At 38.2% G+C, this 21,456-nt stretch overlaps 1 protein-coding gene across 3 annotated transcripts in view; it reads right to left on the reverse strand.

Moving 5' to 3' along the window:
• Positions 1-21,456, reverse strand: part of cdh8 (cadherin 8) — a 409,796-nt gene that overhangs the window by 288,847 nt on the left and 99,493 nt on the right. The gene's annotated exons all lie outside the window — the stretch shown is intronic.

Genomic DNA, 21,456 nt, shown 5'->3' on the forward strand with positions numbered 1-21,456 from the left:
CAACACTCACACACGGACTTAATTGGACACTACACACCCATCGAAATACGAACACACAAATTACAACACACACCGATCTGATTACACACTACACACACAAATCGAAATACAAACACACAAATAATGTCACACACACATATTTAGTTACACACTACACACACAAATCAAAAAACAAACACACAAATTACAACACACACACACACAGATCTAATTACACACTACACACACAAATCGGAAAACAAACATACACATTACAACACACACACATATTTAATTACACACTACACACACAAATTAAAATACCAACACACAAATTACAACACACACATGCAGATCTGATTACACACTACACACACAAATCGAATAACGACCATAAAAATTACAACACACACACACACTGAACTGATTACACACTAAACACACAAATCAAAATACGAACACACAAATTACAACACACACGCACCGATCTGTTTACACACAAATGGAAATACGAACACACAAATTACAACACACACGCATATCTAATTACACACTACCCACACAAATAGAAATACGAACACACATCTTACAACACTCACACACAGATTTAATTGGACACTACACACCCATCGAAATACGAACACACAACTTACAACACTCACACACGGATTTAATTGGACACTACACACCCATCGAAATACGAACACACTAATTACAACACACACCGATCTGATTACACACTACACACACAAATCGAAATACAAACATACAAGTTACAACACACACACGCGCAGATCTAATTACACACTAAACACAAATCTAAATATGAACACACAAATTACAACACGCACACACCGATCTGATTACACACAAATGGAAATACCAACACACACATTACAACACACACACCGATCTGATTACACACAAATGGAAATACGAACACACAAATTACAACACACGCACACACAGATTGAGATACAGACACACAAACTAGTAGATAGCGTTGCGTTGGACCAGCTCTTCCTCCCAGGGAATCCAAGTTACTGGTCAATCCCAAGTTCTTTCGATGACATATATGCTGAGTAAGAAGGACCACCAAGACAGAATTGGAATATTTTCAAGTTTTACTAAAGCTTTATGTGCGTATGTATGTTGGAATACGTGTGTTTATGTGCGTTTTTATGTATGAATAAATGTATGAATAATTGTGTGTACGTGCGTGTGTATGTAGAAATAAATAATTGTGTGTACGTACATATGTATGTATGTAGGAATAAATGTATGAATAATTGTATGTATGTGCGTATGTATGTATGTATGTATGTATGAATAATTGTGTGGATGTGTGTATGTATGTAGGAATAAGTGTGTGTATGTGCGTAAGTATGTATTTATAAATATTTGTGTGTACGTGTGTATGCATGCAGGAATAAGTGTGTATATGTGCGTATGTATGTATGTATGAATGAATGTATGAATAATTGTATGTATGTATGTATGTATGTATGACTGGATGTATGAATAATTGTATGTATGTATGTATGTATGTATGTATGTATGTATGTATGAATAATTGTGTACATGCTTATGTATGTAGGAATAAGTGTGTGTATGTGCGTATGTATGTATGAATGAATGTATGAATAATTGGGTGTACGTGCGTATGTATGTATGTATGGAGAATTGTGTGTACATGCGTATGTACATATGTATGTATGTATGTATGTATGAATAATTGTGTGTACGTGCTTATGTATGTAGAAATAAGTGTGTGTATGTGCGTATGTATGTATGAATGAATGTATGAATAATTGAGTGTACGTGCATATGTATGTATGTATGGAGAATTGTGTGTACATGCGTATGTACGTATGTATGTATGAATAATTGTGTGTACGTGTGTATGTATGTAGGAATAAGTGTGTGTATGTACGTATGTATGTATGAATGAATGTATGAATAATTGTGTGTACGTGCGTATGTACAGTATGTAGGAATAAGTGTGTGTATGTGCGTAAAAATTACAACACACACACACAGTGTGTGTCTGCGTTGGACCAGCTCTTCCTCCCAGGGAATCCAAGTTACTGGTCAATCCCAAATTCTTTCGATGACATATATGCTGAGTAAGAAGGACCATCAAGACAGAATTGGAATATTTTCAAGTTTTACTAAAGCTTTAGGAGATCATCTTAACCAACACATTCATATCGGCTACTCCAGTTGATCTGACATTCAAACGGAAAAGCCAACTTCTTGCACACGAAGAAAGTCCCAAGACTTTGGTCACGTGACCCCTGGTGGCCAAAGTTAGGACACCCTGCTCCACATGAATGAACACTCGGCCTTTCATGTGCGCTCCCCCCATGCATGAAAGCCTCGCACAAAAGGTGCGACGTGAGTGTCTTCTAAATGAGGCGAGTGCAGCGTAACAAGACAGAGGCGTGAGGAGGATAATGGAAGTGATTAAAAACATCAATATTCCGCAGCTAAAGCCTCAAATCTGCTCCGCCGCATTCCGAGCCAGTGGAAGGATTGCGAGCAGTATTTGAGAACAAAAGGGCGCCATACATGAAGGCTTCACGGAGCGTTAATAATCACGCGCGCCTTGTCCTTTGAGAGGCGCGTGACGCCGACTATCATTAGACATGCAAATAACAGCTCGGATTTCCGCGTCGCCGGGATTAGGGAGACGGCGGGAGGAAGGGGCGAGCGGCGCGGCGGTGGCAGAAACAATTAGGCCGTCCTCGTCTTTGCCCGAGCAGCTTGGGCTGGCGAGGGGCGGCGTCGACGCGCTCGTCCTGACGGTGAAACTAAACACTCGCGACGTGTGGATCAATACTGGAATATCGACACCACCGATATCAGTACTTTGCGCTCTGATACCAAGACTCAAATAGATGTCCTGAATTTGATGCCTGCAACATGTTTTTAATTAAAAAAAGCTGGCACAAGTGGCAAAAAAGACTGAGGAATGCTCATCGAACACTTCTTTGGAACATCCCACAGGTGAATGGGCTAATCGGGAACAGGTGGGTGCCATGATTGGGTATAAAAGCAGATTCCGTGAAAATGCTCAGTCATTCCCAAACAAGGACGGGGGCGAGGGCCGCCACTTTGTCAACAAATGCGTGAGAAAATTGCCCCGACAGTTTAGGAACAACATTTCTCAACCAGCTATTGCAAGGAATTTAGGGATTTCACAACATCTACGCTCCGTAATATCATCAAAATGTTCGGGGAATCTGGAGAAATCACTGCACGTAAGCCATGATATTACGGACCAGGCGGTACTGCATCAAAAAGCGACATCGGTGTGTAAAGGATATCACCACATGGGGCTCGGGAACACTTCAGAAAACCACTGTCGGTAACTACAGTCGGTCGCTACATCTGTAAGTGCAAGTTAAAGCTCTACTGTGCAAAGCCGAAGCCATTTATCAACAACACCCGCCGGCTTCACTGGGCTTCACTGGGCCCGATCTCATCTAAGATGGAGAAATCACTGCACGTAAGTGATGATGTTACGGACCTTCGATCCCCCAGGCGGTACTGCATCAGAAAGCGACATCGGTGTGTAAAGGATATCACCACATGGGGCTCGGGAACACTTCAGAAAACCACTGTCGGTAACTACAGTCGGTCGCTACATCTGTAAGTGCAAGTTAAAGCTCTACTATCCAAAGACAAAGCCATTTATCAACAACACCCGCCGGCTTCACTGGGCTTCACTGGGCCCGATCTCATCTAAGATGGAGAAATCACTGCACGTAAGTGATGATGTTACGGACCTTCGATCCCCCAGGCGGTACTGCATCAAAAAGCGACATCGGTGTGTAAAGGATATCACCACATGGGGCTCGGGAACACTTCAGAAAACCACTGTCGGTAACTACAGTCGGTCGCTACATCTGTAAGTGCAAGTTATAGCTCTCCTGTGCAAAGCCGAAGCCATTTATCAACAACACCCGCCGGCTTCACTGGGCTTCACTGGGCCTGATATCATCTAAGATGGAGAAATCACTGCACGTAAGTGATGATATTACGGACCTTCGATCCCCCGGGCGGTACTGCATAAAAAAGCCACATCGGTGTGTAAAGGATATCACCACATGGGGCTCGGGAACACTTCAGAAAACCACTGTCGGTAACTACAGTCGGTCGCTACATCTGTAAGTGCAAGTTAAAGCTCTACTGTGCAAAGTCGAAGCCATTTATCAACAAAACCCGCCGGCTTCACTAGGCCCGATCTCATCTAAGATGGAGAAATCACTGCACGTAAGTGATGATATTACGGACCTTCGATCCCCCGGGCGGTACCGCATCAAAAAGCGACATCGGTGTGTAAAGGATATCACCACATGGGGCTCGGGAACACTTCAGAAAACCACTGTCGGTAACTACAGTCGGTCGCTACATCTGTAAGTGCAAGTTAAAGCTCTACTATGCAAAGTCGAAGCCATTTATCAACAACACCCGCCGGCTTCACTGGGCTTCACTGGGCCCGATCTCATCTAAGATGGAGAAATCACTACACGTAAGTGATGATTTTACGAACCTTCGATCCCCCGGGCGGTACTGCATCAAAAAAGCGACATCGGTGTGTAAAGGATATCACCACATGGGGCTCGGGAACACTTCAGAAAACCACTGTCGGTAACTACAGTCGGTCACTACATCTGTAAGTGCAAGTTAAAGCTCTACTATGCAAAGTCGAAGCCATTTCTCAACAACACCCGCCGGCTTCACTGGGCCCCGATCTCATCTAAGATGGAGAAATCACTGCACGTAAGCCATGATATTACGGACCTTGGATGCCTCAGGCAGTACTGCATCAAAAAGCGACATCGGTGTATAAAGGATATCACCACATGGGGCTCGGGAACACTTCAGAAAACCACTGTCGGTAACTACAGTCGGTCGCTACATCTGTAAGTGCAAGTTAAAGCTCTACTGTGCAAAGTCGAAGCCATTTATCAACAACACCCGCCGGCTTCACTGGGCTTCACTGGGCCCGATCTCATCTAAGATGGAGAAATCACTGCACGTAAGTGATGATATTACGGACCTTCGATCCCCCGGGCGGTACCGCATCAAAAAAGCGACATCGGTGTGTAAAGGATATCACCACATGGGGCTCGGGAACATTTCAGAAAACCACTGTCGGTAACTACAGTCGGTCGCTACATCTGTAAGTGCAAGTTAAAGCTCTACTGTGCAAAGCCGAAGCCATTTATCAACAACACCCGCCGGCTTCACTGGGCCCGATCTCATCTAAGATGGAGAAATCACTGCACGCAAGTGATGATATTACGGACCTTCGATCCCCCGGGCGGTACCGCATCAAAAAGCGACATCGGTGTGTAAAGGATATCACCACATGGGGCTCAGGAACACTTCAGAAAACCACTGTCGGTAACTACAGTCGGTCGCTACATCTGTAAGTGCAAGTTAAAGCTCTACTGTGCAAAGTCGAAGCCAGTTATCAACAACACCCGCCGGCTTCACTGGGCTTCACTGGGCCCGATCTCATCTAAGAAGGAGAAATCACTGCACGTAAGCCATGATATTACGGACCTTGGATCCCTCAGGCGGTACTGCATCAAAAAGCGACATCGGTGTGTAAAGGATATCACCACATGGGGCTCGGGAACACTTCAGAAAACCACTGTCGGTAACTACAGTCGGTCGCTACATCTGTAAGTGCAAGTTAAAGCTCTACTATGCAAAGCCGAAGCCATTTATCAACAACACCCGCCGGCTTCACTGGGCCCGATCTCATCTAAGATGGAGAAATCACTGCACGTAAGTGATGATATTACGGACCTTCGATCCCCCGGGCGGTACTGCATCAAAAAGCGATATCGGTGTGTAAAGGATATCACCACATGGGGCTCGGGAACACTTCAGAAAACCACTGTCGGTAACTACAGTCGGTCGCTACATCTGTAAGTGCAAGTTAAAGCTCTACTATGCAAAGCCGAAGCCATTTATCAACAACACCCGCCGGCTTCACTGGGCCCGATCTCATCTAAGATGGAGAAATCACTGCACGTAAGCGATGATATTACGGACCTTCGATCCCCCGGGCGGTACTGCATCAAAAAAGCGACATCGGTGTGTAAAGGATATCACCACATGGGGCTCGGGAACACTTCAGAAAACCACTGTCAGTAACTACAGTCGGTCGCTACATCTGTAAGTGCAAGTTATTTAAAGCTCTACTGTGCAAAGTTGAAGCCATTTATCAACAACACCCGCCGGCTTCACTGGGCCCGATCTCATCTAAGATGGAGAAATCACTGCACGTAAGTGATGATATTAAGGACCTTCGATCCCCCGAGCGGTACTGCATCAAAAAAGCGACATCGGTGTGTAAAGGATATCACCACATGGGGCTCGGGAACACTTCAGAAAACCACTGTCGGTAATAACAGTCGGTCGCTACATCTGTAAGTGCAAGTTAAAGCTCTACTATGCAAAGCCGAAGCCATTTATCAACAACACCCGCCGGCTTCACTGGGCCCGATCTCATCTAAGATGGAGAAATCACTGCACGTCAGTGATGATATTACGGACCTTCGATCCCCCCGGGAGGTGCTGCATCAAAAAGCGACATCGGTGTGTAAAGGATATCACCACATGGAGCTTGGGAACACTTCAGAAAACCACTGTCGGTAACTAAAGTCGGTCGCTACATCTGTAAGTGTAAGTTAATTAAAGCTCTACTGTGCAAAGTCGCAGCCATTTATCAACAACACCCGCCGGCCTCACTGGGCTTCACTGGGCCCGATCTCATCTAAGAAGGAGAAATCACTGCACGTAAGCCATGATATTACGGACCTTGGATCCCTCAGGCGGTACTGCATCAAAAAGCGACATCGGTGTGTAAATGATATCACCACATGGGCTCGGGAACACTTCAGAAAACCACTGTCGGTAACTACAGTCGGTCACTACATCTGTAAGTGCAAGTTAAAGCTCTACTATGCAAAGTCGAAGCCATTTATCAACAACACCCGCCGGCTTCACTGGGCCCGATCTCATCTAAGATGGAGAAATCACTGCACGTAAGCGATGATATTACGGACCTTCGATCCCCCGGGCGGTACTGCATCAAAAAAGCGACATCGGTGTGTAAAGGATATCACCACATGGGGCTCGGGAACACTTCAGAAAACCACTGTCGGTAACTACAGTCGGTCGCTACATCTGTAAGTGCAAGTTATTTAAAGCTCTACTGTGCAAAGTTGAAGCCATTTATCAACAACACCCGCCGGCTTCGGTGGGCCCGATCTCATCTAAGATGGAGAAATCACTGCACGTAAGTGATGATATTACGGACCTTCGATCCCCCGGGCGGTACCGCATCAAAAAAGCGACATCAGTGTGTAAAGGATATCACCACATGGGGCTCGGGAACACTTCAGAAAACCACTGTCGGTAACTACAGTCGGTCGCTACATCTGTAAGTGCAAGTTAAAGCTCTACTATGCAAAGACGAAGCCATTTATCAACAACACCCGCCGGCTTCACTGGGCCTGATCTCATCTAAGATGGAGAAATCACTGCACGTAAGTGATGATATTACGGACCTTCGATCCCCCGGGCGGTACTGCATCAAAAAGCGACATCGGTGTGTAAAGGATATCACCACATGGGGCTCGGGAACACTTCAGAAAACCACTGCCGGTAACTACAGTCGGTCGCTACATCTGTAAGTGTACGTTAATTAAAGCTCTACTGTGCAAAGTCGAAGCCATGTATCAACAACACCCGCCGGCTTCACTGGGCCCGATCTCATCTAAGATGGAGAAATCACTGCACGTAAGTGATGATATTAAGGACCTTCGATCCCCCGAGCGGTACTGCATCAAAAAAGCGACATCGGTGTGTAAAGGATATCACCACATGGGGCTCGGGAACACTTCAGAAAACCACTGTCGGTAATAACAGTCGGTCGCTACATCTGTAAGTGCAAGTTAAAGCTCTACTATGCAAAGCCGAAGCCATTTATCAACAACACCCGCCGGCTTCACTGGGCCCGATCTCATCTAAGATGGAGAAATCACTGCACGTAAGTGATGATATTACGGACCTTGGATCCCTCAGGCGGTGCTGCAACAAAAAGCGACATCGGTGTGTAAAGGATATCACCACATGGGGCTCGGGAACACCTCAGAAAACCACTGTCGGTAACTACAGTCGGTCGCTACATCTGTAAGTGCAAGTTAAAGCTCTACTGTGCAAAGCCGAAGCCATTTATCAACAACACCCGCCGGCTTCACTGGGCTTCACTGGGCCCGATCTCATCTAAAATGGACTGGTGCAAAGTGGAAAAGTGTTCTATGGTTCTGACAAGTCCACTTTTTGAATTGTTTTTTGGAAACTGTGGACGTCGTGTCCTCCGGAACAAAGAGGAAAAGAACCATCCGGATTGTTCTAAGTGTAAAAGTAAGCATGTGTGATGGTACGGGGGTGTATTAGTGCCCAAGACATGGGTAACTTACACATCTGTGAAGGCGCCATTAATGCTGAAAGGTACATACAGGTTTCGGAGCGACATATGTTGCCATCCAAGCAACGTTATCATGGACGCCCCTGCTTATTTCAGCAAAACGATGCCAAGCCACGTGTTACAACGGCCTGGCTTCGTAGTAAACAACTTTTGTTTCCATAATCCCGTTCCCTGCAGCCACTTAAAAAGATCGGGGCCGCAAATAAACCAATAAAAAGCCCAAACAATGATAACAAAGCCGCGATGAAGTTCAACCAAACATTTTTTTTTTGCAAGGCTAAAATAAAAAAGCTCCTCCTCCCCTCGGGTGTGTGAAAAAGGATGAACTGGGGGGGTGTAAATTGCTTCTCATAATCCCTCATTCCCTCGCTACCGGCCTTTGTTTACCACTCCTTTTTTTTTTTCTCTCTTTCCCCCCCAATTGAGCTGGCGGAGCTAAAGAACATATGTAAATAGAGAAAATACAAGCCTGCGTTTGTGCTAAAAGGTTACCTGCAGCAGGTTAGGCCTTGAGGGGGGCGTTATTATCAGCATCAAGACGACTATTTTAGGAGCGCGCGGATAGTCTCGCTGCGTCGGCTCGTAAAAAGAGAGCCTGGATGAGAAGGAGACGCCGAGGACTCGCCGTCACGCGCTGAAATAAGCCTGTGAGTCCAAAAGTAGGGATTATTTGTCTTGGACTCCTGAACCGCTGCCCAGCAAACTTTGACAATTTGTCACCAAATGTTCCCTCCCTGTGTTGCTTTATCTGACAAATACACCGCATGGTAGCGCTGCACGTCGGACAGACTTGAAATTTCTCGCGCACCCTGGAAGTTTTTTTTGTGTTTGTGTAGTTGCCACACAATTTGGTGCACAGATTGAAGGGACTGACAAGCACTTGTGTGCCAAATTTGAGGAAGATTGGTTAAAGAACATGTGTACGTGCGTATGTATGTATGTATGTATGTATGTATGTATGAATAATTGTGTGCACGTGCGTATGTATGTATGAATGAATGAATGTATGTATGTATGTATGAATAATTGTGTGTACGTGCGTATGTATGTATGAATGAATGAATGTATGTATGTATGTATGAATAATTGTGTGTACGTGCGTATGTATGTATGTATGTATGTATGTATGTATGTATGAATAATTGTGTGTACGTGCGTATGTATGTATGTATGTATGTATGTATGTATGTATGAATAATTGTGTGCACGTGCATATGTATGTATGAATGAATGAATGTATGTATGTATGTATGAATAATTGTGTGTACGTGCGTATGTATGTATGAATGAATGAATGTATGTATGTATGTATGAATAATTGTGTGTACGTGCGTATGTATGTATGAATGAATGAATGTATGTATGTATGTATGAATAATTGTGTGTACGTGCGTATGTATGTATGTATGTATGTATGTATGTATGAATAATTGTGTGCACGTGCGTATGTATGTATGAATGAATGAATGTATGTATGTATGTATGAATAATTGTGTGTACGTGCGTATGTATGTATGAATGAATGAATGTATGTATGTATGTATGTATGAATAATTGTGTGTACGTGCGTATGTATGTATGAATGAATGAATGTATGTATGTATGTATGAATAATTGTGTGTACGTGCGTATGTATGTATGTATGTATGTATGAATAATTGTGTGTACGTGCGTATGTATGTATGAATGAATGAATGTATGTATGTATGTATGAATAATTGTGTGTACGTGCGTATGTATGTATGTATGTATGTATGAATGAATGAATGTATGTATTAAATACTTGTGTGTACGTGCGTATGTATGTTGGAATAAGTGTGTTTATGTGCGTTTTTATGAATTAATAAATGTATGAATAATTGTGTGTACGTGCGTGTGTATGTAGAAATAAATAATTGTGTGTACGTGCATATGTATGTATGTAGAAATAATTGTGTGTACGTGCGTATGTATGTAGGAATAAATGTATGAATAATTGTATGTATGTGCGTATGTATGTATGTATGTATGTATGTATGAATAATTGTGTGGATGTGTGGATGTATGTAGGAATAAGTGTGTGTATGTGCGTATGTATGTATGTATAAATAATTGTGTGTAGGTGTGTATGTATGTAGGAATAAGTGTGTGTATGTGCATATGTATGTATGTATAAATAATTGTGTGTACGTGTGTATGTATGCAGGAATAAGTGTGTATATGTGCGTATGTATGTATGTATGTATGAATGAATGTATGATTAATTGTATGTATGTATGTATGTATGTATGTATGAATGAATGTATGAATAATTGTATGTATGTGGGTATATATGTATGTATGAATAATTGTGTATGTGCATATGTATGTTGGAATAAGTGTGTTTATGTGCGTTTTTATGAATTAATAAATGTATGAATAATTGTGTGTATGTGCGTGTGTATGTAGAAATAAATAATTGTGTGTACGTGCGTGTGTATGTATGTATAAATAATTGTGTGTACGTGCGTATGTATGTAGGAATAAATGTATGAATAATTGTATGTATGTGCGTATGTATGTATGTATGTATGTATGAATAATTGTGTGGATGTGTGTATGTATGTAGGAATAAGTGTGTGTATGTGCGTATGTATGTATGTATAAATAATTGTGTGTACGTGCGTATGTATATATGTATAAATTTGTGTACGTGTGTATGTATGCAGGAATAAGTGTGTATATGTGCGTATGTATGTATGTATGTATGAATGAATGTATGAATAATTGTATGTATGTATGTATGTATGTATGAATAATTGTATGTATGTGGGTATGTATGTATGTATGTATGTATGTATGAATAATTGTGTACGTGCTTATGTATGTATGAATAATTGTGTACGTGCTTATGTATGTAGGAATAAGTGTGTGTATGTGCGTATGTATGTATGAATGAATGTATGAATAATTGTGTACGTGCGTATGTATGTATGAATAATTGTGTACGTGCTTATGTATGTAGGAATAAGTGTGTGTATGTGCGTATGTATGTATGAATGAATGTATGAATAATTTTGTGTACGTGCGTATCTATGAATGTATAGAGAATTGTGTGTACATGCGTATGTACGTATGTATGTATGTATGTATGAATAATTATGTGTATGTATGTAGGAATAAGTGTGTATATGTGCGTATGTATGTATGAATGAATGTATGAATAATTGTGTGTACGTGCCTATGTATGTATGTATGTATGTATGAATAATTGTGTGTACATGCGTATGTATGTATGTATGAATAATTGTGTGTACATGCGTATGTATGTATGTATGAATAATTGTGTGTATGTATGTAGGAATAAGTGTGTATATGTGCGTATGTATGTATGAATGAATGTATGAATAATTGTGTGTACATGCGTATGTATGAATGTATAAATAATTGTGTGTACGTGCATATATATGTATGTATGAATAATTGTATGTATGTATGTATGTATGTATGTATGAATAATTGTGTGTACGCGTGTATGTATGTAAAAATAAGTGTGTATATGGGCGTATGTATGTATGAATGAATGTATGAATAATTGTGTGTACATGCGTATGTATGAATGTATAAATAATTGTGTGTACGTGCGTATATATGTATGTATGAATAATTGTATGTATGTATATATGTATGTATGAATAATTGTATGTATGTATATATGTATGTATGAATAATTGTATGTATGTATGTATGTATGTATGTATGTATGTATGAATAATTGTGTGTACATGTGTATGTATGCATGTATAAATAAGTGTGTGTACGTGCGTATGTATGTTTGTATGAATAATTGTGTGTATGTATGTATGTATGTATGCATGTAAGAATGAATAATTGTGTGTACGTGCATATGTATGTATGAAAGAATAATTGTGTGTATGTGCGTATGAATGTATGTATGAATAATTGCGTGTATGTGCGTATGTATGTATGTATAAATAAATAATTGTGTGTATGTGCGTATGTATGTAGGAATAAGTGTGTGTATGTGCGTATGTATGTATGAATGAATGTATGAATAATTGTATGTACGTACATATGAATGTATGTATGAGTGTATGAATAATTGTGTGTATGTGCGTATGTATGTAGGAATAAGTGTGGTTATGTGTGTATGTATGTATGAATGAATATATGAATAATTTTGAGTATGTGCATATGTATGTATGTATGTATGTATGTAAGAATGAATGAATGAATAATTGTGTGTACGTGCGTATGTATGTAGGAGTAAGTGTGTTTATGTGCGTTTTTATGTATGAATGAATGAATGAATAATTGTGTGTAAGTGCGTGTGTATGTAGAAATAAATAATTGTGTGTACGTGCATATGCATGTATGTATAAATAATTGTGTACGTGTGTATGTTTGTAGAAATAACTGTGTGTACATGCGTATGTATGTAGGAATAAGTGTGTTTACGTGTGTATGTATGTATGAATGAATGTATGAATAATTGTATGTATGTGCGTATGTATGTATGCATGTATGTATGTACGAATAAGTGTGTCTATGTGCGTATGTATGTATGTATGAATGTATGAATAAGTGTATGTATGTGGGGATGTATGTATATATGTATGTATGTATGTATGTATGAATAATTGTGTGTATGTGCATATGTATGTAGGAATAAGTGTGTGTATGTGCGTATGTATGTATGAATGAATGTATGAATAATTGTGTGTACGTGTGTATGTACGTATGTATGAATAATTGAATGTATGAATAATTGTGTGTACGTGTGTATGTACGTATGTATGAATAATTGTGTGTACATGCGTATGTATGTAGGAGTAAGTGTGTATATGTGCGTATGTATGTATGAATGAATGTATGAATAATTGTGTGTACATGTGTATGTATGAATGTATAAATAAGTGTGTGTACGTGCGTATGTATGTTTGTATGAATAATTGTGTGTATGTATGTATGTATGCATGTAAGAATGAATAATTGTGTGTACGTGCATATGTATGTATGAAAGAATAATTGTGTGTATGTGCGCATGAATGTATGTATGAATAATTGCGTGTATGTGCGTATGAATGTATGTATAAATAAATAATTGTGTGTATGTGCGTATGTATGTAGGAATAAGTGTGTGTATGTGCGTATGTATGTATGAATGAATGTATGAATAATTGTATGTACGTACATATGAATGTATGTATGAGCAGTGTTGGGTTAGTTACTGAAAAGCAGTAACTAGTTACAGTTACTAGTTACTTCATTTCAAAAGTAACTCAGTTACTAACTCAGTCACTTGCACCAAAAAGTAATGCGTTACTGTGAAAAGTAACTATTTAGTTACTTTTTTTTTCTTTTTTTTTTTAAAGCTCCAATTAATGCCCTTTTAGCCTTCATTTCAGTACTGTTATTGTAGTGGAGAATAATACAATCTGTTGATCAACTTGACATGCATTTGCATCACTCAACTCTGCTAAGCCATGTGGTCTACATACAACACACAAAGACAAAGATATGTTACAAAGACCAATTTGTTTCTGGCCAGAACAAATTGACAAAACTATTTTAAATAGCTGCAACATAACGTACATAAGTAACAAACAGCATAATAACAGCATAGCTGTAAAGCAAGAAAGGCACACACTACATACACAAAGCCTAACCAGGCATTTTCTTCCTCAAGTAATTCTGACACAAAATCATGTCTGAAGCCCAGAAGACTCTCCACATTTCCCCAGTTTTAGTTTAGAGATAAGGAAAGATTGGCCTGGCCCACTAGGATCCCTCTTTATGTTTGTGAACTGTATAGTCTATACATTTAGAGTGATGTGATAATCAAACACTCTAGAAGTCTAGAATGAAAGAGTATATAAGAGAATTGACAGCAACGTTCCCTCTCAGGAGCGCGCCTGTGCAATTGTGCACTGCTCAAGCGTCCTCTGTGCACGGCAAATCTATGCCACGCACAAAATCAAATAAAAAAAATAAGCGCATAACAATTTTCGACACGACACGGACACGACAGAGAAAACCGTTTTCGTCATCATTGTTCAAATATTGTAACGTCTGTCGAGACGCTTTGAGGACATGAATTCCATCCATCACTTTACTGAGCAAAACTCTTTATTGTCGGCCATAAACACATCACCAAAACATTAGTAAAAAAAAATGATATCTAGCAAAAGTGGTCATTTTCTGCAGTACAAACCAGACCAAAAGCAACTTTGTTTTATCAACAGCTGCCGCTCGCTCTTTCTCACGTGCGCCAACACTTGCACATGTGGCACTGAGCCAGTGATGCGTTTACAGCCACACAAAAAGTCGGACAACTCCAACACCACACATAAAGTGTCATTCCAGGTCGTTACACTATGATTTACCAATCAAATGTGTGCTTATTCTAGTGTCATTTATTAGGAATCTTAATTTATAAATATTAATCATTAAATGCTGTTAGTATATTAAATAAATAGTAATAAAAATATATTTTTTACAAACAGGAAGTTGCAGGAATGTACACATTATCCCCTGCTTACATCTCATTGTGCAACATGTGAATGTTTTAATGGGAACTAAATGCAATGTCTGAAAGGGGTACCAATTATTTCCAAAGCAGGACCTCCACCCAGACAAACAATACAAGTACACAGTTCATGAAAAACAATATTTTTTGTTTTTGTCATTATAAGTGGGCCTAAACACTTATATTAGAAATGGAAATGACTGCTGTCATTTGATTCTAATAATAAGAGAATGTTGTCTGTCTATCTGTGTTGGCCCTGTGATGAGGTGGGGACTTGTCCAGGGTGTACCCTGCCTTCCGCCTGAATGCAGCTGAGATAGGCTCCAGCGACCCCGAAAGGGACAAGCGGTAGAAAATGGATGGATGGATGGAGATTTAACTTGTTATTTAGTGAGGTTTGGGACAGGTGTGCTGCTGGTGTAGCCACAGTGTGCACGTCTAAAGTTGCTCACATGGACTCCACTCAATGCTCAGGGACTTTTTGCGTTTGCTCACACACATGAACAATTAGAGGGAACATTGATTGACAGAGTGTGTGTACCTTCAGCGGTGAATGATGAGAAGAGGCAGAGTTAATCCACACACAGAGCGCATGTCTCTCTCTCTTCTCCGGCTTGACACAAGAAGAATCAGAACGATGACAGAGCAGCGCTCCGATAAAAAACACTTTATACTACATAAAAAGTAACGTAAAATAACGCAGTAACGCATCATGTAGTAACGGTAACTGAGTTACTGAAAATAAAAAATAACGCGTTAGATTACTAGTTACCGCCGAAACTAACAGCGTTACAAAGTAACGCCTTAGTCCCAACACTGTGTATGAGTGTATGAATAATTGTGTGTATGTGCGTATGTATGTAGGAATAAGTGTGGTTATGTGTGTATGTATGTATGAATGAATATATGAATAATTTTGTGTACGTGCATATGTATGTATGTATGCATGTATGTAAGAATAAATGTATGAATAATTGTGTGTATGTGCATATGTATGTATGTATGTTTGTATGTGTGTATGTATGTATGTATGTATTTATGTATGTATGTATGTGTGTGTGTATGTATGTATGTATGTATGTTTTCATGTATGAATTAATGTATGAATAATTGTGTGTACATGCGTATGTATGTATGTATGTATGTATGAATGTATGTAAGTATGAATGTATGAATAACTGTGTGCACGTGCGTATGTATGTAGGAATACGTGTATTTATGTGTGTATGTATGTATGAATGAATGAATAACTGTATGTACGTGCGTAAGAATGTATGTATGAATGAATATATGAATAATTTTGTGTACGTGCATATGTATGTATGTATGTAAGAATGAATGTATGAATAATTGTGTGTATGTGCATATGTATGTATGTATGTTTGTATGTGTGTATGTATGTATGTATGTATGTATGTATGTATGTATTTATGTATGTATGTATGTGTGTGTGTATGTATGTATGTATGTATGTTTTCATGTATGAATTAATGTATGAATAATTGTGTGTACATGCGTATGTATGTATGTATGTATGAATGTATGTAAGTATGAATGTATGAATAACTGTGTGCACGTGCGTATGTATGTAGGAATACGTGTATTTATGTGTGTATGTATGTATGAATGAATGAATAACTGTATGTACGTGCCTATGAATGTATAAATAATTGTGTGTACATGGACTTACTTTGTAAGCACTATTCATTTGAACAACCTCTTAAACTGGATCATATCAGTACAATGTTTCACTTCTTTACTTCATCCATTCCATCATTTAAGCTGTTTGCAATTTTTACCAAATCATCAAACTTTAATATGTTTGACTGAATAAATAAAGTGTTTGTATGTTCTCTATATCCAACATTATGTATCAGTCCAATTGATCGTTTTTGTAACACGGTTAACGAATGTAGCGCACATTTGTAGTTATTTCCCTACATTTCTGTACAATAACTCAGATATGGCAATACTGTAGTAGCGAGCAGTAGAGAATGTGAAGTGATTTGTTAAACCAAATATTGTTTTTTTTTCCATTTACAACAACCTATCTGGACTCCATAAGAGAATCGATAAGGAATCGGTTCGATAAGAGGATTCCATAATAGGCTCGAACTCCATAATTTCTTATCAAACATCATCCCTACCCGCTCTACGCCGCTCCAAAAAGTTTGTCGGCATCCTCCCAGCTAACACGACCGGGAATCCGACGCGCAACCTTGCCACGGACGGACGGAGGGAAACGTGTCGGCGTCACGTGCCGCGCTAACGAGTCGGGAGGCGGACTCGAACATGCCGTTTGTCTCCTGTAATAAGACATGAGGGCTCGCAGACATTTGAAGGAAAATGCTCCTTCCTGGAAAGATGCACGCCACAGCCTGCCAGGAACACTCCGTGTGTGTGTTAAAGTGTGTGTGTGTGTGTGTGTGTTCTTGTATTCCTACCCTTCTTGAGACATGAAGAAGGAAAAGTAGCTTCCATATGAGGAGGTGTGAACAAGTGATGACATAAATCATGGTCCCAATAACATTGCATCTAATAGACAATGTCTCATTTGCACCCCTGCTGGTGTCGTTTTTAAAAGTGCTCCCTTCTGGTCAACATATGAAATAACAAGTGTGTGTAAGAAATTGGTATGTGCCCCCTTTGGCCAAAATAAATAAAAAATAAAAAATACAATAAATATGTATATAGAGACAAACTGCAATAACTTCAAGTAAAAAAAAAAAAATAAAGATTAAAAATGACAACAAAAAAAACTGAAAAAACAAACAAAACTAAAATCTATTTTTCAAATTGACTCTGTGTCAGTTTTAAAGTACCAATGATTGTCAAATTGGCAAAATGATTCTCTGCATTTGACCCATCACCCTTGATCACCCCCTGGGAGGTGAAGGGAGCAGTGAGCAGCAGCAGTGGTCACGCCCGCAAATCATTTTGGTGATTTAACCCCCAATTCCAACCCTTGATGCTGATTGTCAAGCATGGAGGTAATGGCTTTGGTATGACTCAGCCGGGGTTCGACCTCACAACGTAACCGATCTCAGGGCGGACACTCTAACCACTAGGCCACCGAGTAGGTTTTAAAAGTGCTCCCCCTCTGGTCAACATATGAAATAACAAGTGTGTGTAAAATGTTGAAGTGCTCCCCCTCTGGTCAACATATGTAATAACAAGTGTGTGTAAGAAATTGAAGTGCGCCCCCCTTTGGTCAAAATTAATAAAACAAATAATAAAAATATGCATATAGATATATACTGTAAAAACTTGAAGTGAAGAATGAAGATTAAAAACCAGTCACAAACAAAAAATTCCCCCCAAAATTTACTATTTTCTCATAAAATTGGGAACAATTTCTCATTTTCTTTCAGTTTCTGTGATATTGCAATATTTTCTCTTAAAATTGTTGCTTTTTTTAAGTAAAATTATTACTTTTTAATGCAAAACGTCGACAATTGTCATATAAAACTCAGACTTTTATGACAATACTGCCAATTTTTTTGTTGTTCTTGTAAAACAGTGACATTTTTTGAGTAAAAATGTTTTATAATTTTGTCGGGTAACATTCTGATTATTATAATGTTGCCAAAATTCTAAAATGTTCTTATACAATTATGACTTTTGTCGGGTAAAATTACGACTCTTTCCATAAAATTGCCAAAATTTTAACCTATTCTTGTAAAATTGCAACTGTTATCGGGTAACATTCCAACTTTTATCATAACATTGCACAAATGTTCAGATTTTCTTGTAAAATTTTGACTTGCGTTGAGCAAAACGACGACTTTTAATTATAATATTGCCAAAATTCTAAGTTTTTCTTGTGAAATTGTGACCATTTTCTTGTGAAATTCCAACTCATTTTTCACAACAAGCTTTTTTTATATTTGCATAGTATGTATATATTATTAATGTTGTAAATACACTTCTTTATATATCTAGAAAGGCTGGTCCTACAGAGGTAAAAATACAAGAATGTGTGTGTAAGAAATTGAAATGCGCCCCCTTTGGCCATTATTAATAAAACAAACAAAACAAATATGTATATAGAGACATTCTGTAATAACTTGAAGTAAACAATGAAGAATAAAAAACAATTACTAACAAAAAATTCAAAAGAAATGGACCAAAAGCAGTCTTTTTCCTCACAATGTGTCAACTTTTTTCTTATAAAATTGGGAACAATGTCTCATTTTCTTTCGGTTTCTGTAATATTGCAATATTTTCTCGTAAAATTGTTGCTTTTTTCATGTAAAATTATTACTTTTTCATGCAAAACATCGACAATTGTCATATAAAACTCAGACTTTTATGACAATACTGCCAATTTTTTTTGTTATTCTTGTAAAACAGTGACATTTTTTGAGTAAAAATGTTTAATATTTTTGCCGGGTAAAATTCTTATTATTATAATGTTGCCAAAATTCTAAAATGTTCTTTTAAAATTGTGACTTTTGTCGGGTAAAAATACGACTCTTTTCATAAAATTGCCAACATTGTAACCTTTTCTTGTAAAATTGCGACTGTTATCGAGTAAAATTCCAACTTGTATCATAACATTGCACAAATGTTCAGATTTTCTTGTAAAATTTTGACTTGCGTTGAGCAAAATGACGACTTTTAATTATAATATTGCCAAAATTCTAAGTTTTTCTTGTGAAATTGTGACCTTTTTCTTGTGAAATTCCAACTCATTTTTCACAACAATCTTTTTTATATTTGCATAGTATGTATATATTAATAATGTTGTAAATACACTTCTTTATATATCTAGAAAGGCTGGTCCTAAAGAGGGAGGCATTTTTCTCAGGTCTTAAGAAGCTATTGAATACAAGAATGTGTGTGTAAGAAATTGAAATGCGCCCCCTTTGGCCATTATTAATAAAACAAACAAAACAAATATGTATATAGAGACATTCTGTAATAACTTGAAGTAAACAATGAAGATTAAAAAACAATTACTAACAAAAAATTCAAAAGAAATTGGACTAAAACCAGTCTTTTTCCTCACAATGTGTCAATTTTTTTCTTATAAAATTGGGAACAATTTCTCATATTCTTTCTGTTTCTGTAATATTGCAATATTTTCTCGTAAAACAGCTGGGTTTTTTTTATGTAAAATTATTACTTTTTAATGCAAAACGTCGACAATTGTCATATAAAACTCTGCCTTTTATCACAATACTGCCAATTTTTTTGTTGTTCTTGTAAAACAGTGACATTTTTTGAGTAAAAATGTTTAATAATTTTGCCGGGTAAAATTCTGATTATTATAATGTTGCCAGCATTCTAAAATGTTCTTTTAAAATTGTGACTTTTGTCGGGTAAAATTACGACTGTTTACATAAAATTGCCCATAATTTTAACCTTTTTCTTGTAAAATTGCGACTGTTATCGAGTAAAATTCCAACATTTATCATAACATTGCACAAGTGTTCAGTTTTTCTTGGAAAATGGTGACTGTTATCGAGTAAAATTCCAACTTTTGCACAAATGTTCGGTTTTTCTTGTAAAATTGCGACTGTCATCGAGTAAAATTCCAACTTTTATCATGACATTGCACAAATGTTCAGTTTTTCTTGTAAAATTTTGACTTGCGTTGAGTAAAATGACGACTTTTATTATAATACTGCCGAAATTCTAAGGTTTTTTTTTTGTGAAATTTTGACCTTTTTCTTGTGAAATTCCAACTCATTTTTACCAACAAGCTTTTGTTATATTTGCATAGTATGTAATATATATAATAATTTTGTAAATACACATCTTTATGTATCTATCGGACAGAGTAACCTCCTCCAAACTCCGATTAAAAAGCTGCGAACAATGGGAGACCGGGCTTTCTGCTCCGCCGCTCCCAGTCTGGGGAACACTCTCCCTGACCACCATAGCACTTTGAGGTTGTTTACTCAATGTAAAGTGTTTTTTTACAAAAAAATACATATTATTATTATTTGTTATTATTATCTAGAAAGGGTGGTGCCAAAGAGGTAGGCATTTGGTCTGTGGAACGCTCTCCCTGACCACCTGAGGGCACCACAGACTGTGGATGCTTTTAAAAAAGGCTTAAAAACCCTTTTTTTCTATTTTAAAAAAAGCATTTTTTTTTAGATATATGCATACTAGTTTTAGCTATTTGGCTGTTCTAGTTTTTATTTTTATTTATTTTTTATTATCTTTTCATTTTTTTTATTTTTTATTTTATACACCATAGCACTTTGAGGTTGTTTACTCAATGTAAAGTGTTTTTTTTACAAAAAAAATATATTATTATTATTTATTATTATTATCTAGAAAGGGTGGTCCCAAAGAGGTAGGCATTTGGTCTGTGGAACGCTCTCCCTGACCACCTGAGGGCACCACAGACTGTGGATGCTTTTAAAAAAGACTTAAAAAAACTTTTTTTCTTTTTTTAAAGCCTTTTTTTAGATATATGCATACTAGATTTAGCTAT

Source organism: Nerophis lumbriciformis, linkage group LG06, assembly GCF_033978685.3.
Source record: "Nerophis lumbriciformis linkage group LG06, RoL_Nlum_v2.1, whole genome shotgun sequence".
NCBI classification, from domain to species: Eukaryota; Metazoa; Chordata; class Actinopteri; order Syngnathiformes; family Syngnathidae; genus Nerophis; species Nerophis lumbriciformis.